This window comes from Scyliorhinus canicula, chromosome 20 (assembly GCF_902713615.1).
Source record: "Scyliorhinus canicula chromosome 20, sScyCan1.1, whole genome shotgun sequence".
Lineage (NCBI taxonomy): Eukaryota > Metazoa > Chordata > Chondrichthyes > Carcharhiniformes > Scyliorhinidae > Scyliorhinus > Scyliorhinus canicula.
In genome coordinates this window covers 11,403,084-11,426,844 of record NC_052165.1, presented here as the reverse complement: position 1 = coordinate 11,426,844, position 23,761 = coordinate 11,403,084, and the positions used below count along the sequence as shown (strand labels likewise).

The 23,761-nt window shown below is 45.4% G+C and overlaps 1 long non-coding RNA gene across 1 annotated transcript; it reads right to left on the bottom strand.

Moving 5' to 3' along the window:
* Nucleotides 1–245: 245 nt before the first annotated feature.
* LOC119954685 lies at nucleotides 246–23,200 on the bottom strand. The gene is made up of 4 exons (XR_005458290.1): nucleotides 23,118–23,200; nucleotides 19,331–19,442; nucleotides 17,840–17,981; nucleotides 246–772 (listed from the first exon to the last, which is right to left on the bottom strand). It is a non-coding gene; the product is annotated as an uncharacterized LOC119954685 (long non-coding RNA).
* Between the last annotated feature and the right edge of the window lie 561 nt (nucleotides 23,201–23,761).

Genomic DNA, 23,761 nt, shown 5'->3' with positions numbered 1-23,761 from the left:
TGTGAAATTGAGGCATTGCTGGATCAGCAGCCAATGGGCTGGTTTAGCTCACTCAGCTAAATCGCTAGCTTTTAAAGCAGACCAAGCAGGCCAGCAGCACGGTTCATTTCCCGTACCAGCCTCCCCGGACAGGCGCCGGAATGTGGCGACTAGGGGCCTTTCACAGTAACTTCATTGAAGTCTACTCGTGACAATAAGCGATTTTCATTTTCATTTTTTTCATTTTCAATGTAGTAGGAGTTAGACCAAGATCAGAAGAAATGGAAATAGGAGTAAAAGGAATTCAGCCACAAATCAGTTCTTATTTTGATACAATATCCAGCGTTATTACCTACAACAGTCTACAATGTAGTCTTCTACATCAGACCGACTCTGACTTATGAAAGCGAGTTGGACAATCAGTGAAGCAACATGGAGAAGAATTGAAGCTGCAGATTTGTTGGTTTTGCAGCGAAGGATGAAGATATCTTGGAGAAGTCACACCACCAGCGATGAGGTGCTGGGAAAATCTGAGACTGAAGAAAACACTGTTGACCAAGATCAGGAAGAGGCAGTTAGAATTTCTTGGGCACATAATAAGAAATAATCAATTAGAAGGTCTGATGCGGATGTGGAATAGCGGTGGACAAGTGACTGAGGTAGACAAAGAATGTTTCCTTTAAAGAGCCGGGCAATTTGGATGTATGGACCACCAACGAAGATGATCCACGTCTTTTTAGAACAAGATTAACAAGGAAATCCATGGCGCCAATATTCTCCTTGGACCTGGTACCTGAAGAGAGAGAGAGAATGTTTTTATTTGTGGAGTATATATATTCAGCAGCTGCAAGTTGCAAGATTGAGTTGCTACAATGGAAACCTGACAGAAGAATATAATTACAACATGAAAATCACATCACATTCTCTCCCTCCTATTCCTTACAGAACCATAGAACTCCTACAGTGCAGAAGGAGACCATTCAGCCCATTATGTCTACACCAACCCTCTGAAAGAGCACCCTACCTGACCCACTCCCCCGTCCTATCCCCATAACCCTACCTAACCGACACATCTTCAGACACTAAGGGGCAATCTATCATGGCCAATCCACCTAACCTGAACATCTTTGGACTGTGGGAGTAAACAGGAACAAAAAACAAAGAACAAAGAAAAGAACAGCACAGGAACAGGCCCTTCGGCCCTCCAATCCTGTGCCGACCATGCTGCCCGACTAAACTAAAATCTTCCACACTTCCTGGGTCCGTATCCCTCTATTCCCATCCTATTCATGTATTTGTCAAGATGCCCCTTAAACGTCACTATCATCCCTGCTTCCACCACCTCCTCCAGCAGCGGGTTCCAGGCACCCACTACCCTCTGTGTAAAAAAATTTGCCTCGTACATCTCCTCTAAACCTTGCCCCTTGCACCTTAAACCTATGCCCCCTAGTAATTGACCCCTCTACCCTGAGAAAAAGCCTCTGACTATCCACTGTCTATGCCCCTTATAATTTTGTAGACCTCTATCAGGTCATCCCTCAACCTCCGTCGTTCCAGTGAGAACCGAGTTTATTCAACCGCTCCTCATAGCTAATTCCCTCCATACCAGGCAACATCCTGGTAAATCTCTTCTGCACCCTCTCTGAAGCCTCCACATCCTTCTGGTGGTGTGGCGACCAGAATTGAACACTATACTCCAAGTGTGGCCAAACTGAGGTTCTATACAGCTGCAACATGACTTGCCAATTCCCCTCAATGCCCCGGCCAATGAAGGCAAGCATGCCGTATGCCTTCTTGACTACCTTCTCCACCTGTGTTGCTCCTTTCAGTGGCCTGTTAGCCTCTACACCTAGATCTCTCTGACTGTCAATAACCCTGAGGGTTCTACCATTCACTGTATATTCCCGACCTGCATTAGACCTTCCAAAATGCATTACCTCAGATTTGTCCGGATTAAACTCCATCTGCCATCTCTACGCCCGAGTCTCCAAACGATCTAAATCCTGCTGTATCCTCTGACAGCCCTCATCGCTATCCGCAATTCCACCAACCTTTGTGTCGTCTGCAAACTTACTGATCAGACCAGTTACATTTTCCTCCAAATCATTTATATATACTCGGAGGAACACCCGGAGGAAATTCACGCAGACACGGGAAGAACATGCAAACTCCACACAGAAAGTCGGCCAATGCTGGAATTGAACCTGGGTCCCCGGCACTGTTAGGCAGCGGTGCTAGCCACTGTGCCACCCTCTGGTACTCCTTCCTCAATCATCCCTCCATCCACCCTCTCTATTGTTATTGCCAAGCCTCACCCTGAGTTTCTCACCAGGATATCCCCCTTCAGCCTGCACACTGAACAATTCCTTTAAAAATGCAAAGTTACTGGGTTTCTTTTTGGGAGGAACAGAATTCAAAAGTAGGAAGGTAATGCTACATTTATATAGCACATTGATTATACCATTGCTGCAGTCGTGTGTGCAGTTCTGCTCCTCATAGTACAAACATTATATAGTAGCATTGGAGAAAATACAAGAGAGATGTACATGGAAGTTATCAGAATTGACAGCGTAAACTATAATCGCCAACTCATATTTGAATTCCAATCTCCCTAAGATAAGGACTATCGTAGCCTCTCCTCCTTTCCTGAAGCATTGGGTAGAATTCGCTAGCTTTATGATAATAATAATCTTTATTAATGTCACAAATAGGCTTACATTAACACTGCAATGAAGTTACTGACAAATCCCCTAGTAGCCACATTCCGGCACCTGTTTGGGTACACTGAGGGAAAATTCAGAATGTCCAATTCACCTAACAAGCCCGTCTTTTGGGACTTGTGGGAGGAAACCGGAGCACCCGGAGGAAACCCACGCAGACAGGGGGAGAACGTACAGATTCTGCACAGACAGTGACCCAAGCCGGGAATCGCACCACTGTGAAGCAACAGTGCTAACCACTGTGCTACCGTTCCGCCACCTCGTCCCACCTGGTCCACTCACTCACTACGTGTCTGGACATTGAGTCCAGCTTCATTTTAACTAAGCAGTTTGAGTATAGCCCCTTCTGCCACATTGTCCATCAAAGCTTGATTTATATAGTTGATAATAACCCCATGATCTTCTGAACCTTGTGTTGTGAGGCTCTGGTCCTTTAATTTTGAAAATATGATTCTATAATTTTCAATTGACTGGAAATTTTGCCATTTGAAATGGGACAGAACATATTACTTACAAAGGCAAGGCCCACCTTCCAAAGCGAAAAACAAAGAAGTAACACTTAGGGAAGTGTGACTAGAGAAACATATCCTATAATTCAAAGCACATTGACATTCATCAATGTCTGAGGTAGGGACACTGAAATACAAAGTTCTTGACATTGAAACAATGGATTGCACAGATGAACACACCCAGAACCCCTTGGAAATACACAATGGGTGAAGTATTTCAGGCCAGTCTACTGCCACTGCAGAGAGGTTGCAAGAACACTTTCAGCAGAGGTAACAGGTTGAAAGTTGGACTCTCTCTCTCTCTTTCTCTCGTTCTCTTTCCCTCTCTCTCGTTCTCTCTCTCTCTCTTTCTCTCTCTCTCTCTCTCTCTTCTGGAACAAGTGTATTGCCTGGTTTGTAAGTCAACTTTACAAGATATCTACCAGTGCATCACGTTCTCACAATAATTGCTACATCTTCTATATTTCACCACGTTCATAAGAATAGCTAATCCAAACTGGCTGCAGCATTAAAAAATCTATGCCTCAAGGTAAGGCAAAGGGCAATTAACCATATTTTCTTCTAAGTTTTTTTATTAAACTCTTAACTTCCCTTACTCCTGATACCTGTGTGAATGTGTGCATGTGCAAGTGTGTATTGTGTGATGTCATTGGCGGGATTCTCCCGTCTCCGATGCCGAAATCACGTTCGGCAATCGGCTGGGGAATCCCCGTTGGCGCCGAAATTGGAGTCGGCGCCGCTTCTGCGGTGCTCGGCCCTCTCCAAAACGGAATACTCGCAGAGTATGCCTCACCCCATTGTGATGGTCTCAGGACTTTACCTGAGGCCTTGCCCCGATGCTCCGCCCCTGATGGGCTGAGTTCCCGATGACGTGGGTCTCTCACCCTGTCCTTTTTCAGAAGTCCAGCGCCGCCACAGTCAGGGGGAGCAGATCCACGGGCAGTGGGGGAATTTGGTGGGGGCTGGGGGCACTGATATGGGGGTGGTCCATGAGTGGCAAACCTGGCCAAAGGGGGGGCACTAAATGGCAGGCCGAGTCCGCGCGTGGCCAGTGTCATGTTGTGTGGCGCGGCCACTGCAGGCCGCCGCCCTGCGCATGCGCGGCCATGGACCCAGCAATTCTCCGGGCGTATCCGTATCCGTAGCCGGGGCTTACGCTGCATGCCTGCTCGCCCCCCCCCCCCCCCCCACCCCCCCCCACCAGACGCAGAACCGGTGGGTGTTTTGCATATGCTTGTGAGAAAGAAACTTAAACACTTGTTGTGACCAGTCGAGGAGGTTTGATAGAGGGGAGCCAGTTCACCCCTCACCTGGCGATAACACTTGTATAACTGCAAAATCCATTCAACCTCTGTTGTTCCCCAGAATTCCAAATCTGCTCTTCGCATGCTGGTAATCCTATACCAGATGTGGATGGTCCATTCCCTTTTGTCTGTATATTATTCAAACTGATTGGAAGTTTGTAATAGGATACAATCTGTCTTCAGCTACAGTCACAACACAATTAGCAATCCTACATTTAACTGCTTCATGAATGACTGTCTTAAACTGAGGAGTGCTATTGCTAACTGATGGTTCAGTTGCATCCACAATGTCTTACAAGGAAGAGCCCATATCATCCTACAACAGGATTTGGACAACTGACAGGCAATCCTTGTGACAAATAAACACCTTGCACTAACTACAGCATCCACAGAGTTCCTGCAGCGCATTCGTCCTATCGAGTTGGCACCGAACCTCTGAAAGAGCACCCTACCTAGGCCCATTCCCCTGCCATATCCCTGTAACCCCACCTAACCTGAACATTCCCTTGATATAAATCAAGGGCAGCAAGGTAGCCTTGTGGATAGCACAATCGCTTCACAGCTCCAGGGTCCCAGGTTCGATTCCAGCTTGGGTCACTGTCTGTGCGGAGTCTGCACATCCTCCCCGTGTGTGCGTGGGTTTCCTCCGGGTGCTCCGGTTTCCTCCCACAGTCCAAAGATGTGCGGGTTAGGTGGATTGGCCATGATAAATTGCCCTTAGTGTCCAAAATTGCCCTTAGTGTTGGGTGGGGTTACTGGGTAATGGGGATAGGGTGGAGGTGTTGACCTTGGATAGGGGGTAGGCTGCTCTTTCCAAGAGCCGGTGCAGACTCGATGGGCCGAATGGCCTCCTTCTGCACTGTAAATTCTATGTAATCCCGGGACACTAAGGGGCAATTCAGCATGGCCGATTGACCTAGCCTGCACATCTTTGAAATGTTGGAGGAAACCGGAGCATCAGGAGGAAACCCACACAGGCACGGAGAAAAGTGAAAACTCCACATAGACAGTCACCCAAGGTCAGAATTGAACCCGGATCCCAGGCGCTGTGAGACACAGTGCTAACCACTGCGCTACCGTACCACTCCAACAAAAGAATTCCAACCATCTTCCTCTAACCCGTTACAGCACAGCTATCATCAGATTACCAATCACCGACATCCTGAGGTTACCATTGACCCAAAGTTTATCTGGACCAGGTAATTCAATACAATGGCTACAATAGCAGAGCAGGGGATGACGCATATCTCAATGATTTCCTACTTCAATCTTTGTTGAAAACTGAGCACCTTCTTGGGCTTGAACAATGAATCCCTTGCTTAGATAGCATGGCTAGCATCTCAGCAGAACAGGAAGCCAACCCACAAAGCGACCAAGACTAATTCCTTGTTTATGAACTCATGACAGAGATTTTTCAACATCTGGCAAATAATCCATGAAATTAGAGTAGTCAATGTAAACTATGGAAGCAATTCTTTCGATGGCAATCCTGTCGAGATGTAAAACAGACCATCACATAACTTAACATTGTGACTTCTTGGTTTTCAAATAAAAGGATTTATTTTGCAGCCAGTTACTTAAAAGCGACCTCCTGGCATAGTCTTAATTAATTGTTCCAGATGGACATGGTGCATTTCTCCATTCAGAATGCGAATGGAAGTATGACAAAAATCTCTGACGTACAGTAGCACAAGTGGATAGCACTGTGGCTTCACAGCGCCAGGGCCCCAGGTTCGATTCCCCACTGGGTCACTGTCTGTGCAGAGTCTGCACGTTCTCCCCACGTTTGCGTGGGTTTCCTCCGGGTGTTCCGGTTTCCTCCCACAGTCCAAAGATGCTAGGTGGATTGGTCATGTTAAATTGACCCTTGGTGTCCAAAAAGGTCAGAAGGGTTACGGGGAAAGGGTGGAAGTGAGGGCTTAAGTGGGTCGGTGCAGACTCGATGGGCCGAATGGCCTCTTTCTGCACTGTATGTTCTATGTACACCATTTTCTAAGAAGAATGGCTTTAAAACCACTTACTGACAGAAGATCAAGCAAAGTGGATTTTTAACAGTAATTGGTTATTTGATGATAACACCAATTGATAATTATTACTAAAGCGGAACTCTATGAAATAGGCGGCATGGTGGCACAGTGGTCAGCACTGCTGCCTCACAGCGCCAGGGGCGCCGGTTCGATTCCGGCCTCAGGTGACTGTCTGGTTGAGTTTGCACTTTCTCAGGTTTGACTCCAAGCTGGGTCACTGTCTGTGTTGAGACTGCACGTTCTCCCCGTGTCTGCGTGGGTTTTCACCGGGTGCTCCGGTTTCCTCCCACAGTCCAAAGACTTGCAGGTTAGGTCAATTAGTCATGCTGAATTACCCCTTAATGTCCAGGGCTGTGTAGGTTGGATGGGGTTACAGGGAAAGGGCAGGGGAGTGGACCTAGGTAGGTTGTTCCTTTAGAGGGTGGGCGCAGACTCGATGGGCCAAATGGCCTCCTTCTGCACTGTGGGAATTCTATACTACAGTTAAAAAGCTACTCACCGCGTTTATTTTGCTTCTGATCAATTGGAAAATGTAACTGATGCTAAAATTTGCACGTTGGCTGTTAGATGTTTTGGGAACTAACTTGTTTCCATTGTATTTTTTGAAGGACAATAATGATGTAATCGAATTAGGGAGTTCCTATTCTAAGCACTTCCTGCGATAGGTTGAAATCCTTGTTGCACCCATTTTCCTGCAGTTGTTTTTCTAATTAATATGTGCAGCGATGTGTGGAAAAAATTAAAAGTTACAAAAATTCCACAGTTTTTAACGCAGGAAGCCCTTATAGCTCGAATGTCCGGTCGTGTATTGTTGCATTGTGGAAAAATACTTCCATAGTTCACAGCTGCATTTGTTTATAATGCATGGATAAGATTATAGTCTTTACAATATAAATTCTAATGAATGAGTTGGCTGGTTATGATATATAGAAGGTTCTAAAGGAGGGCAAATTCTGTACAGCGAAAAGCAAACTGCAATCAGCTCCTCTGAACTGCAGCCTCAGGCCGTGACCAACGTTTGGCAGGGTGATCATCTTTTCTTGTCAGAGCAGAAATCAGCAAGGCAGTAAATGGACGAACCACTGATAGATCTGTATCTTTGCACAAACTTTCTGAGCAGGAAAAGAACTGTCCAGACATGCTTCATTCACACATACCTAAAGAGCCAAACAATCCACAACATTCATCGCTGCACCAGTCACTAATTTGGAATTCTGTACGAAGAGTCGCATTTGCTTGGCTGCAGGAACTGGCCTGGAGCACTGCAAAAACATTCTTTATGTACAGAATATAGTTCAAATGGCCACCTCAGTTCCAATGTGACACAAAGTGCAAAATCCATTGAACAGATCATCCTGATCTCTAAGTGACAGTCAAGGCCTCCCGCCCCCACCCCTCACACACGACATCGTTGGCATCGGGGCTTCGGTGCCCCCCCCCCCCCCCCCCCCCCCCCCCCACCAACATCTTCACTCTCACCAAACCCCTCTCCTTCCCCACAACCCCCAAGGGGTCTGTTTTCAGAGCCCCTCCCCCTTCTCACTGGCATCAGCCTCTCCCCCCAACAATCGGCACAAACCCCATTTAGGGGCTCTCTGGCTATTCTCCTGACATAAGGGGCTGTTTAGCACACTGGGCTAAATCGCTGGCTTTGAAAGCAGACCAAGGCAGGCCAGCAGCACGGTTTGATTCCCGTAACAGCCTCCCCGAACAGGTGCCGGAATGTGGAGACTAGGGTCTTTTCACAGTACCTTCATTGGAGCCTACTCGTGACAATAAGCAATTGTCATTTTCATAACGGAATCACCTCCCTAGTTTCACATTATGATTTCTCAAACATCACACAGTGATCCACACAAGCTACTTTTCAAAAACAATGTACCGCACTACTTTTAAAAAGCTCTATGCGGCAATTTGAGTTTTTTTAAAACACATAATCCATTGGGGAGGATGTAATGGAGATGCAAACAAGTCTTTGAATTGTAAATCATGTCAAATAGTTGGAAGTATTACATCCCTGTTTTACATAAATGGCAGACGTAAGTGTAGCCATCTCAGATGGCCACCTGCAAAGGACCATGGGAATTATTGCAAACCCAGAACTCAGACACACTCAGAGCTTGTGTGTGTATTTGCAACCCAGATAGCTAGACGTGATCGAAACCCCCGCTCGTTTGCATTCTAATGGCCCATTTCCCCAGAACAAAAGGACTGTACTCAGGTAACATATACAGATGCAGACTAACCGGCGCCACTCCCTTTGCTAGGAAAGCCCAAACAGCCAAGGTCAATGACCGCTCAGGACATGCCCAGCCATCAAGGCACCCGCCCCTTTATTGGCCAAAATCGGAGGCAGTGATCGAAGCCTGTTGAATTATTGGGTCCAAAGCTAAGGACTGCCCCAAAGAGCGCAAAATCCCAGAGAGATAAAAAGAGACACAGCCATGTGTTCGGTCTCTCTTGGCCCCGGCCTACACCTAAAACCAAGTGTAGCATTACGACCAGAAGACAAGTTCAAGACCAACGATTGCTACCAGATGGATGAGTCTAGCAAAAACGAAGCCACTTCTTCTCCCCAGCCACACAAGATCCAAACAAAGGCTTTGTTCATCTGCAACGAGCCGGTTGCCCTCAGGTTAAGTATAGGTTATTGTAGTTAGGTGTATTTTAACTTGAAGTGTTTTATGATGCATGTCGAAGTAATCCTTGTGTATAAATAAACTATCTTTGAATTTGAACTGCCTAACTGGTTGTATGGTCCTTTGATCGATATCCGGTAAAGCCTTGTGGTGGTATCATTTGATGCCTGGCGACTCTGAAAAGCAATATTATCATTAATAACTACCATATCTAATTAATTTGGCAACATTATTGGCGACTCTGGTGAGACAGTATTCCATTAAAAAGAGCAACATAAGCCAGGATATTATGGGATAATTAGATTTACGTCCATTGTGGGTAAAAGGATTTTCCTTTTTGTTGTTACGGTGGTAGACCTTTGGTGAAGCAGGAAATCCTCCATGCTGCACACTGACCTTTGTCAGTTTCCTGTGATTGGGGTACTTTTTATAATTTGACTATTTCTGCTGCTTCAGGTGGAGGTAGGGAATTTGTTCCAACACTTACTCAACCGCTATCAGTGGAGCCTACAGAAAGTAAAAAATCAATTTTTCAAAACAATTCTATTCAATTCTGCCCCTTTGTTTACTGCACAAAATCTCTTGATTGATTAAAACTAGGCAAGGTGGCCATTTAATTTTAAATCCTCGCCCTGTGCCCATTGTATAAAAGCAAATTACTGCAGATGCTGGAATCTGAAATGAAAGAGAAAATGCTGCGAAATCTCAGCTGGAAAAGATCTTTGACAAATAGTCATCGGACTCGAAATGTTAGCTCTTTTCTCTCCCTACAGATGCTGCCAGACCTGCTGAGATTTTCCAGCACTTTCTCTTACGTTTCTGTGTCCATTGCAACTCTTTATATCATAAATAGTGTTGTCAATGCTCACATTGCTCAGGTTAGATGATAGGAAGGATCCTGTATGACCTATACCTGGCATTTGTGATCTTAACCTAATATACTCACCCATCAATGGGTGCACATGCCAGAACTGTGTAAAGTAAAAATGGGAAAATATGTCATTTGAAACATGGAAGTCTAGAACAACCTGACCTCAGAGTACATGAGAAAATGTAGGGAAAAATCCCACGGAGGGTTAACAGCAGCTGCAAAAGAAGGTTTTGAAATGCAGATGGCCTTTATCAAACAGGCGTTAAGAAAACACTTGTGACTATTCAAGCTGTAAAACTGATGCCTGTCTTTCAAGTCAAAGCAGATTGAAAAAAGCCCAATATTTTGCATCTTCTTTGAAGTTAATTATTTTAGTAAGCAGCTAAAAAAGAATTGCCAGGATCTTCAGTTGAATTGGGTGACAAATGTTTAGGTGTGAAATCCTGCTGACACCAGTTGAATATGGGAAGCTGGAGACAACGTGTCCATGAGAACACAAGTTAACCCCAAATTGGAGTCAGAGTTCTGACAAGCTAAGGGCACAATTTGGTAATAAAGCAACTTTAGAAGTGACAGGAACCAGAACCCCTCTAGGATCAAAGCATTTTTGAACATTACAAAGGAAAAAAATGTATTAGAGTTCAATGACCTAAAGTCATGCTCAACATGAATACATAGTCGTATTAGAAATAATTAAGATCAAAGGTACATTGAACAATCAAGAGCAAAACAAAGTTACTTTACGGTAATGTCATATAAACTTAATAACTGCGAGAAGGAAAATATAAACCCTAAATCGGTAACAACCAGCAGAGTCAGCTCTCATAGCTGCCGTCGGTCATGGGAAGGATAGAACACAGAAACCGAGCAGAACAGCGAATCCATCGGGGAAAACCAAAAGTTAAAGAAGCGAGATTGTCAAGGTGGACCTGAAGGTGTTTTCAACCAACCAGGAGAATCCAGAAGCAAGATCTTTTTCCTTTTCTGTAAAGGCAGTGATTGCATCTTTTAAAAGAAAAAAATCAACTAACTTAAAATTTTAATCTGAACCAGTGGTTATTACAAAGTCTACTTTACTTACTGAGCAACGCGGGACCCAGGCTACTAAGTGGGAGTAGATGAAATTTTCTATGACGATATGGGTTATACCGGGGAATAAAATATAGATTGACCCTAATAGCACCCACCTAAGTCTGCATAGGCGTCAGGGAGTGAGAATCCCTGTTCACCATTTAGAATGTCTTATTGGTATAGGGGGAATTCTCAGAATAGTGGTGAGTGTTTTTTACTTCAATTGGCATTGGGTGGCAGGAAGCTGGCACTGTTGACTCACTTCCATCCCCACCTTCCCAGGTTTCCCAATCCACAATATGGGAAGAAATGCAGGAACACTTTGAAAGGCACAAGCTAATCAGTGATACTATGCAAGGATTTGCAAAACTCACGCTTGAGAAGTTAAATGAAAGTTTGAAGGAATCACAGATATTGGAACGAATTATGCACTTCACTCAATGTTCGTCCTTTCATTTCCATTGATTTCACTGGAAATGAAAATAGTTGGAATTCTGAAATGAGCACCTGAAACCCATCTGTGCATTTTTTCACCCGGCGAGAGACTGAACGAACATTCACCCAGAGGCCATAAAGGCAAGAGGTGTTGTGAATCAGGATTTTCAGAGGACGTTTGAGAAGAGACTGTCTGCAAGAAACAGTAGCATTTCCATGTCAAAGATAAAAATGCAATAGTGGAAAGAGCTGAATGATCTCAGCAGCGGAGGAAATGTGGAGAAGAACCAGAAGAATAAGCGATAATCTTCTTGAACAGCAGAGCAGACTCGATGGGCCGAATGCTCCTGTCTTATGGCCTCTAACCTCAGTACTGTCATAAAATCGTTTCCGAACTTTATGGCTACACTCGAGTGCTTCCTGTCACTCTCGAGGGTCATTGTATACAATTCAAAGAAGAACAGAGGAATTTTGCCCGATGTTTATTTAGTTCTCTACCAACATTACTCAAACATATCACCTCGATATTATCGCAAGACGTTTTGTGAGACCTTGCTGTATGCAAATGGCTGCCACATTTCCTACATCTCAACAGCGACTAAACTTCCAAACTACTTAATTGGCTGAGAAGCACATCCTAATTCCACATTTGTGGCATCATCCGACTCTATCCCTGCCTCAGCTCACCTGATACTGAAACCCGCATTCATACCTTTGCCACCTGGAGACATGACAATTCCAATGTTCACCTGGTCGACCTCCCACCTTCCATCCTCTGTAAAAGAGGGGCTGGTTCAGCACAGGGCTAAAGAGCTGGCTTTTAAAGCAGACCAATGCAGGCCAGCAGCATGGTTCAATTCCCGTACCAGCCTCCCTGAACAGGTGCCGGAATGTGGCGACTAGGGGCTTTTCACAGTAACTTTATTTGAAGCCTACTTGTGACAATAAGCGATTTTAATTTTAATTTTCATTCATTTGATACTCTGCTATGTGTGTCCTAACTGCAAACCCCATTCACCCCATCAGCTGCCTGCTCGCTGGCTTCCATCAGCTCCCATTTGGAAAATGCCCCAATTTTTAAATTCCCATCCTTATCTTGGAATCCTTCTGCAACCTTGCCCCTTCCTATCCCTGTAACCCACTCCAACCCTCCAAACCCCATGATTTTTCAAGTTTTCCAATTTGCACCTCTTGTGTATTCCCCATTTTATTCATTCCATCACTGACGGTCCCGCCTTCTGTTTCCTAAGCCCTTAGCTCCCTGGATCTCTCTCTCCCTCCAGACCCCTCCACCTTTGTACCTCTCGCTCTCTTCCGTAAAGATGCTCCTCAAAATCTCCATTAAAATTATTCACTCAAGAGGGTTGAGACTCTTCAGAATTCTCTTCTTTGGCTGTTCAGCTTTGAGGTAAATACATTTTTGGATACCAGCAGAATCAGGGGATGTGGGACGAGAGCAGAAAAGAGGTTTGAGAGATCAGCCATGGAACTGAATGGAGAAGCAGGCTCGAATGGCAATATGGTCCACCTCTACCCCTATTTCTTTTGCTTTTCTGTTCTTACCTCATTGACCAAGCTGTTGTCATTTGTTTGAATGCCTTTTTACATGGCTGTGTGTCAAACTTTGTTCAATAATTTTCCTGTGAGGCGCTATGGGAAGGCTTACCGTAGTAAACCACTTAAGTGCAAATTGTTATCCTGAGGTTGGGAAGGACACCATATAAATGCAAGTTCTTTCTTAGATGGAGGACCAGGCGAGTTAGCTCAGTGCCAAAAGAGACTGGCCGGGATTCGCCGTCGGCCGATGCCGGAATTGGGAAACACAATTGGGCGGATAATCGTTTTTGATGCCAAACTCGTGGCGGGCTCCTGTTTCACCCAAAATTGCAATTCTCTGGTGCCTCGACAGCGGTGCCGATGCGTTCTAGAACGCAGGTACAGTAAACGCCGTTGGCATATTATTAACGGGCCTTACCCGATATTCTCCGGGTCCTCTGTGATGCTCCGCTTCCACTGGGGAGGAATTCCCGACAGCGACGGTCACCTGTGCTTTCAAAACACATGAAACAGGCGCCATGGCTGCTGAGGGACAGAGAGGGGGTATGGAAAGTGTCCAACATCACCATAGTTTGCTTACAGTCGTGTGCTGGCCGGAGGAGCTTCTGCTAGGGCCGGAGGGAGTAGCAGGAGGTGACCAGGAGGTGACTGTGGGATAAGGGTGGACGGGCACGGAGTACCATTGCCACAGCCTGCAAGGCTGCAACGCAGCTGCGCACTCCGCTGACTGAGGGCCACAGGTCCTATGGGTGTCACCCGGGTCACCCCTAGGTGCCCTCTGGCCCCAGTCAACCGAGTGTCAATCGCGACCCTGGCGAATCCCGCACCGTCTCTCTTTGGAATCGTTTGCGTTCCACATGGCTCCGGTACTCGTCCCGCCACAGTCACTGAATCAGTCCAAGTGTGATGCCAGCTTTGCTGTCATGGAAGTTCACAAATCCTTCCCCTGTGTCAACACTCAGTCACAGGAATTGAGAATCCCACTGAGTCACTTTTAGAAGGAGTAATTGCTAGAATTCATTAAATAGATAGCGGGACCCTCAAAGCATTATGCACACCATGAAAACTCTGCCATATTTCTACAAGGCTAGTGCACTCCTTGATCTGAGTTCATTTATGAGAATTGCAGCATTGAAAACTGATGCCTGGAGTTCAAACACCGGAGGCTTTTCAAGTGTGTACAGACTTGATATAATCTCCCTACATTTCATACTTGTGGTTTCACTATTCTCGGTAAAACCCGTAGAACATAGTTAACCATTTTCCTGTTGTTTCATGATTCTTGCATATTTTAAGCATATTTTCCATACTCAGGAACCTATCAAGGGTAACCATCCACATCTCAGAGTGCTTAATTGTTCGAAAGGCAGTTGTTTGGTTTGTTGACCACGTAACCTGAGCAACCACATAATGTTAGTATATTGTGACAACCGGCGAAGTCCCATCTCTGAATCTCACTACTTTAATAATGATACCATTGTCATTATTGTGGTAATTCACATGTGGCTCAATCATTATCTCACTTTTCTACTGATTCATTTTAACCCCTTAACAACCATTGCGCACCTCATCCAGGAATAGCACAGGTTACAAACTTGAACATTAGAAAGATCTCTTAATCCGAATCTGAAAGCTAATTACCTGTCACTATTATGTCAAGTCTCTGGTGATTGACTCGGGTGGAGTGTCTCATTTTTGTAGAAAATAGCAGCTCTGGGAGGGAAAACTTAATTGCTTCTGTGACTGACTGTGGTGCCAGGGAGCCCCAGCAATCGTGAAGTCAGTGAGAATCAGAGCAAAATCTCCGCTGGTTGAAGCTGTACCAAGTCCAAAGGCAAATGATTGGTGTTGTTGTAGGCCAATCATCGCACCCCCCAGGACATTGCAACAAGAATTCCTCAGGGTCGTGTCCTAGGTCTAACCATCTCCAGCTACTTCATCAATGACCTTCCCTCCATCATAAGATCAGAGTGGGGATATTCACTGATGATTGCACAATATTCAGGACCGTTCGTGACTCCTCAAGTACTGAAGCAGTTCATGCCCACATCCATCAGGACCTGGACAATGTTTGTGAAATGAAATGAAAATGAAAATCGCTTATTGTCACATGTCGGCTTTAAATGAAGTTACTGTGAAAAGCCCCTAGTCACCACATTCTGGCGCCTGTTTAGGGAGGCTGGTTTGTGTCACAATAGAACATAGAACATAGAACAGTACAGCACAGAACAGGCCCTTCGGCCCTCGATGTTGTGCCGAACAATGATCACCCTACTTTAAACCCACGTAACCCGTATACCCGTAACCCAACAATCCCCCCATTAACCTTGCACTACGGGCAATTTAGCATGGCCAATCCACCTAACCCGCACATCTTTGGACTGTGGGAGGAAACCGGAGCACCCGGAGGAAACCCACGCACACACAGGGAGGATGTGCAGTGCCAATCAATGATGAAATTCAACAGGAGAGAATCTAACCATCACTTGATGTTCAATGACATTACCACAGAATCCATAGAATACCAACAGTGCAGGAGGAGGCCCATCCGTCCCATTGAATCTGCACTGACCCTCCGAAAGAACACTCTCCCTGGGCCAACTCCCAAGTCCACCCTTCCCCATCCTAGTAACCTAACCTGCATGTCCCTGGACACTAAGGGGTAATTTACCATGGCCAATCCCTCTAACCTGCACATCTTCATACTGTGGGAGGAACTCGGAGCACTCGGAGGAAACTCACGCAGATACTGGGACAAAGTGCAAACTCCACACGGCCATTCACAAAAGGCCAGAATTGAACCTGGGTCCCCGGCACTGTGAGGCAGCAGTGCTAACAACTGCGCCACCGTGCCATCCATAAACACATCAATGTATCCACACCATCAACATCCTGAGGGCTTTCCATTGACCTGAAACCTAGACCAGCCATAGAAATACCATGGCTACGGCAACAGGTGAGAGACTGGAAATTCTGCAGTGGGTAATTCACCTGCTGACTTCACAAAGCCAGTCCACCATCTGCAAGGAAAAAATCTGGAGTGTGATGGAATATTCTCCACTTACCTGAATGTGTGCAACTCCCACAACAATCAAGAAGCTCATTCAGGGTAAGACAGCTCACTTGATTTGCACTCTAAACATTCATTGCATCCACCACCAGAGCACAGTAGCAGCCATGTGTACCATCTATAAGATGCACTTCAGTAACTCACCAATGCTTCTTAGACAGCACCTTCCAACCTGGCCTCTATAACCTGTGAGGCCAAGTGAGCACCAGAGGCACCTACAAGTTCTCCCCCAGGCCACTCACCATCCTGACTTGGAAATGTATCACCGTTCATTCACGTTCGCTGTGTCAAATCCTGGAAGCACACTTCCTACGAGCACTGTGGGTATACCTACACTTTTTGGGCCACAGTCATTCAAGAAAGCCACCGCCTTCTCAAGGGCAATTAGGAATGGACAGTAGATGATGGCCCAGCCAGTGACACCCATATCCCACGAAAGAATAATAAAATGTTGAAGAACTAAATTAAATAGCATTGCCAGCAATCAAGCAAAAATACATCCTTTGTCTGGAAATAAAAACACAAACCTCCATTGTAGCTCTGTTAACATCTCATCACTTTAACTAAACTTCTTTGTTGTTTGGTCATCCTGAATACCTAATCTGGTCAGTTAGCAACAGTCACATGAATACTGTGTATCTGCCTGCTTTAGATATTTATAATTGAGTCTGCCAAAAGAGATGACTTAATTCCAACCTTCATTCATGAAGTGAAATAATCCCAAAGAGACACACACAGAGCTGCCCTACCAGGAGGGACAGTCACTCGTTGATCAATAGACAACTAACAACTTGAATCCTCACTAGGTGGATAGCTCATTCTATAGATGTTTGCAAGTACTGGCATCATCCTCAGCACCACCCTATGTCAAGAAATGGTGGTTTCGCTATTTTGTTATTCGATACAGAGCAGCTACTTCTGCACAACCCAACAATGATAGGAGCTGAGTTTTCCTTCACTCATGATTCAAATCCAATCTGGATATTGAAGGCAGGATCCCACTTACTTCCTGCCAGGGTGCCCTGTGTGCTCGCCCAGAAGAGCAAAATAAACAATGGGAAAGGAGCAGGATCGGAGGGGGTGACCGCATTTTAATTGCCCCTCCAACCTGGCTTCCACTGGGAGAGGGGAGTTAAAATTTGTACCTCCTTTGCCTGCTGAGGAAAGGGTCTTCATCCTGGTGTTTTTGTATACTTTACACATCTAGTACCAGTGCATTATTAAGGATTTTAAAAGTGCCACTTCTGACAATTAAAATTAATATTGTATTTAGGTTTTATATACTAGTGTTCCATGCATACATTTAACAAAATAATTATGAAAAGCCGCTTGGAAGTATAGAACTTGAATACGACTGAAAAGAGAGCTATATTGTCGAAGCTTTCTGTCATGCACTCATCAGGAATGGCAAATTTCAATGATCACAACAATTCACACTACAGGTGAAAAGGCTGCTGATTGGTTGGCAAGTCGCCCCTGATCGTCTGAGGCATTACCATGGGAAAAGGAAGTGTCGGTTCCCCAAGCTCCCAGGTAATTCAAAAAAGGCGCAAGGCTTGAACATATTCCTTTTGTTTGCAGAGAATGGGTCTCTGCATATGAATGCATGTGACTTATAGCAAGAGTGAAAGAGCCAGTGACGAGTTTAACTGATTACCTTAAATCGGTTGTTCGTGTAGCTCTTCACGTACTCAGGGTTGAGCAGCAAGTGCAGCCCAGCCATGGGATCACATTTCACGGTAGATCTTTTGTTTTGGCTTTTGCAAGCGCAGGCTGGCTGTGTATGGTCTGTTCTCTGCCTGTTACAAACAACCAAAAGTACCTGCTGTTTAATTGAATCAACCATTCGTTGGACTGCATGGTCTGTGTATCTAGCATTGCACCAGCACTGAAATCCATAAACGACGTTGCTCAATTGTGGGGTCGTCATAAATAATAAATAATACACAATAATAAATAATTATGCCTTAGATGTACAACTTGTGGAGCAGAAAGGAAATACACTGCTCTCCACATAGTGAAGAGATAATCTATTGTTACGGCTTGTGAATTTGTATATTTGAACAGGCATTTTAATATTAGAAAAGCCTCTTTAATTAACGGTATATGTCAGTATTCTCACTGGAGTGTGCCATGTCCCAATTATTCACTGATCTTACATTTTCAATGACTCCCAGCTGTGTGTCGGCAGGATTACTCTTGCCGCTGTCGGAAAATGAACGATCAAGTCTCACTCCTGAGATTTGTGCATGTAATACAGGGGAGCATTTCAGTGCAGCACTGAGAGACTGCTGGAAGTGCTGACTTTCAGGTGAGATATTAAACTTGAGGCCCTGTCTGCTGGCTCAGGTGGATGTAACTTGGATTGGATTGGATTTGTTTATTGTCACATGTACCGAGGTACAGTGAAAAGTATTTTTCTGTGAGCAGTTCAACAGACCATTAAATCCAAGGGACGAAAAGGGAATAAAAGAAAATACATAATAGGGCAACACAAGGTATACAATGTAACTACATAAGCACCGGCATCAGATGAAGCATACAGGGAGTAATGTTAATGAGCAGTCCATAAGAGGGTCATTTAGGAGTCTGGTAACAGCGGGGAAGAAGTTGTTTTTGAGCCTGTTTGTGCTTGTTCTCAGACTTCTGTATCTCCTGCCCGATGGAAAAAGTTGGAAGAGTGAGTAAGCCGGGTGTGAGGGGTCTTTGATTATGCTGCCCGCTTTCCCCAGGCAGCGGGTGCAGATGGAGTCAATGGATGGGAGGCAGGTTTGTGTGATGGACTGGGTGGTGTTCACGACTCTGAAGTTTCTTGTGGTGCTGGGCCGAGCAGTTGCCATACCAGGCTGTGATGCAGCCAGATAGGATGCTTTCTATGGTACACTACATGAACATAGAACATACAGTGCAGAAGGAGGCAACAGCCTATCAGATCTGCACCGGCCCTTGGAAAGAGCACCTTACTTAAGCCCACACCTCTACCCTATCCCCGTAACCCAGTAACCCCACCTAACCTTTTGGACACTAAGGGCAATATAGCGTGGCCAATCCACCTACCTTGCACATCTTTGGACTGTGGGACCAGTAGAAATGTATACATATGTGACAGATTGTACAGTATGATGAAGAAAAAGGTAAGATGATTTACCTTCTATGTCGGTGGTTTCAGAAGTGTCTCTCCCTGCGCAAAGCTGAAAGGTTTCAAATTGACTGGTGGATCTTGGGTGAACTTGCAGCTTTGGCAATAGGGTGCCATTGAGCTGTTGACAAAAACACATACGCACAATGATTTATATAACAGATGACTCCCCTATTGTTTGGTTAAATAATGTAATACTTCCCATGATCAGTAAGCCGGTGTTCTTCAGTCAATCGTGAGGTGTGAATTCTATTCAGCGAGTCACTGTGACCTTACTAGCTGGGTTCACAATTCAAGCAAAGAGGAAATAGGCATTTCTCTACGGACCTTGTGGAAGTCCAGGAGACTCTTCAGCTTTACAGATTTTATCTTCACCTTCGATCCAGCACAAAAGAAAACACATTTACGTTAAATTAAGCATTCAATGCCATAAACACACAGTAAATGCTGCTTGTAGACCAGGATAGGTTTGGTTTCTAAGCCCTTGCTACTTTGCTCAGTTGCTTCCTTATACCCCCTCTGTCCACTCCAGAGGGAGGGTGGACATTTCGGTTTCCCAGGTTTCTGTATGTCAAGGAACATGTCACAGTCTGAGGAAGGGGAGAATAATGAAAGCTGCATGGGATAAATGACGTGCAGAAGCAATAATAGCATTATTCGTAATTTTCAGAGATAGCTGTGTAAAGGGGAATAATAAATTGTGGAGTCGTCTCTGAGCTTCAAGGAGTTGCTTGGGGGAGGGGGGTGTTACCCCAAAGATGCAGCGGGAACCCACCCCCAATTTATAGATAAGGTTTCTACTGCAATTGCCCTGCACTGGAAACCATCCGCAAATGCGACTTAACTCGCAACACTTGGGGTGGCACGGTGGCGCAGTGGATAGCACTGCTGCCTCATGGCGCTGAGGACCCGGGTTCGATCCTGGCTCTGGGTCACTGTCCATGTGGAGTTTGCACATTCTCCCCGTGTCTCACCCCCACAACCCAAATATGTGCAGGTTAGGTAGATTGGCCAAGCTCAATTGCCGTTTGATTGGGGAAAAAAAATGTATTGGGTACTCTGAATTTATAAATAAAACTTGCAATACTTGGATGGTTCCGACTGTGCTACATCAATAGTTCCCAGAAATAGTTAGAAGAATTACATTTTTTCTAACTTCTGGGTAGCTATTATACAAACCCACAACCACCCCACAAGGGCCCCCTGCATCCTTAAACCCTGAGGGGACTCGCACAACCCCTTGACGTGCCCCCTTATTGAATTCCCCCCACACTCCAACCACTCCACACCACTCCAGAGGACTCCCCCACCTCTAGGGGTACTCTTCCCTCCTCCCACCAGTCCTGACTCTCACCCCCTTCACTCCCGGCCAGGCCTGACTCCCCCCCCCTCACTCTCCCTCCCCCCTTCCATCAGGCCCTCCAGGCTCAACTCACCCTCCGCCAGGACCAACACTTACTCCCTCCCACTGCCTCACATGCCCAACCTGAGCCACGCCCACTCACCCCCCCCACCCCCCCCCCCACCCCCTATGCAGCCCACCCAAGAGCCGATCCATGCTGACCTGATTCAACCACTGTCCCACTGAGGCCTGATCCGACCTGACACCCCCCCACCCTCGTGATCTGACCCGATGTCTCCCCCAGGCCTAATCTGCCCCACAGGCCTGACCTGACCCAAATGCCCGTCCGCCCCAAACCCCCTATGCACAAAATGTAGGGGCATTTAAGACATGCCCACTCTTGCGCCGAATGCCAATGATATTTCAAAATAGTGGCTTTTCACTTTTGTACTCAGTGTATCAGTCGATTCCTGTTTTTGGAGGATTTCTTTTCGGCTTTAGACAGCGACATATATGCTGAAATCTGCGGTAATGTTGAGGCAGCGTGAGGTTTGTGGGGTGATTGCACATTGCAACCTTGTACCAAAGAGGGGTCTTGACAAATTTTGCCCCTTTGATCTTTAATGGGGAAATTCTAACTCCCCGACATAACAGGCAGACAGGATTGGGTGGGCAGTTAAATCAGCAAATATGTGAAAGCCAACTCCAAAAGCTGGTCAATATTTATACCTTTACCAACATCATTAGAATCATAGAATCTCCTCGGTGCAGTAGGAGATCATTCAGCCCATCGAGTCGCCACCGGCTCTTGGAAAGAGCACCCTACTTAAGCCCACACCCCCGCCCTAACCCCGTAACCCCACCTAACCTTTTCGATGCTAAGGGGAAATTTAGCATGGCCAACCCACCTAACCTGCACATCTTTGGACAGTGGGAGGAAACCGGAGCACCCGGAGGAAACCCACGCAGACACGGGGAGGAGTGCAGACTCCACACGTACAGCGACCCAAGGCCGGTATTGAACCGGTGTCCCTGGCGCTGTGTGGCAGCAGTGCTAACCACTGTGCCACCCTTTGTGCCACCTTGGCCATCCCAGAAACTGGTACATATGGTCATTATCTCAGTGATATTTGTGGGGCTTTGCACTGGGTGAACTGTTTTTAATACTTTACGACAGTGACTGCATTTCAAAAGTCCTTAAGCTATAGTGAAAATACCTTGACAGTATGAAAGAAGTGACATAAATGCAAGTTTGTTCTTCATAACCCTCTGATTTTACTCAGTTCCCTTTTTTGACCAGAAGCAATACGTTCAAACAAATGGAAATTACAACTCCTTCCAAAAGCTGCACAGGGTCGTAAAGGATTTTCGTATTGTATGTGTTAACAAAAACAATTGCAGAATTTCCAGATATTGTGTCTGTAGGATGCAAAGTTTTTCCCCTCGCACATTCTTGGCACATGATGCCTGAGCCTTGCTGTGACAGTAATACGCGGCCACTGGTAGGGAATTGTTTTGCTGTCCATGTTAGAGAGCGTTCAAATTAATTTACATTGTCAGCAGCAGTATTGTGAACTCTGGCAGGTCATCACAACAGCTTTCAACCTCTGAATGTCCCAGCATATATATACCATTCAGAATTGCATTCGGAATGCTTCTCAATCTGAGTTTTGAAGTGAAATGGAGATGTCGGTGGAATCACAAAATGTACCTCCTAATTGTCTTGTGCAGGCTACACCTTCATTTGAGTATCTAATAACCTAGAAATCTGGAGTTGACCTTTAAACTGGGCTTGTTTATGATTTATAATGGTTGGCCAACATACCTAAGCAACAATTGTCTTTGGATGTAAATCATCCTGTTCTGTCAAAATAAATCCTTTGAGCAGAAATATTACGGTTGAAATCCAGTTCGTCCACTTCGCAGCCTTCTCCAGTTTTGTGGCTGAGCAATGTTAATTGCACAAAATTCTTCAAAGGGCTGAACTCCACAATCAGGTTCGAGAGCTTGGAAACCAGCCAATTCTGCTGCCTTTTTCATTTGTGCCATTCACAATCCTTCGGCAAATTCAGCATTAGCGTCCTGGGAACAGGGTCTGGCTGCATTGAATTAGTGAACTGGGTTAGCACATAGTGTCCCTTACCTGTCAGAACCAGCTCATGCAGGAAGTTTTCTACCCATCAGCTATAACGGTCAACATTAAATGCACTTGGCCAGGACTGGGATAATTTGAAAATGGAACTCAACCCCCCCCAATTGGCTGTGTTGTACCTGCGCTCGATATTGACAATGCGGGCTCACCATGGACAAACCTTCAATTTTACAACACAGGTGGGAACAGGAACTCACCAGTGATCTCAATACATTGGTAAATTACTATCGTTTTTAAAATTGCTTTCAGGTCACAATTCTTGTAACCTGATAACAGATCATTAAAAAGAAGTAAACACATACCAAAAATAATTAGGTTTCAGTGCTTCTCCTGCTCACTGATAGACAAAGAATTGTCATCTCCTCTAATGCAGATCTTGAGTTAATCATGGTTAGATGCTGGAAACTGACACCTGGAAAGACTTGTCTGACCAATTTTTCTCAAAGTGGGTGGAATGAGGTGTCATAATATACACACAAGTATATGATGGTGCATAGACACACACTGACTGACACACTGAAAGACAAATCAACACACAGAACACAGCAGCCAATCACCAGACAGGGCACGGTCACTATAAAGCCAGAGGGCACTAGTTTTCCCGCTCATTCGGGATGCAGCCTCTGAGACAGACAGAGCCCGCAGTCAGTAGCACAAACATCTACCATGTGCTAGCAGTATAGTCTGGTCAGGTTAGCCATAGGTCTTCAGTCAACCTAACATAATGTCGACTCACAGTGCAAGTATGTTTAACAGCTCATAGTTAAATAAAATAGAGCTGTACTTCTACAAGTGTTGGTAGCCTGTCTCTCTCACTGCTCTGGTAAACGCAGTCCTCACAGACTCAACATACCCAACACATCATGAGGGACCACACTTGATGTGGTTATTATCTCAGTTTCAAAGTGCATTTGATAAAGTATCGCATAACAGCTTGACAAAATTG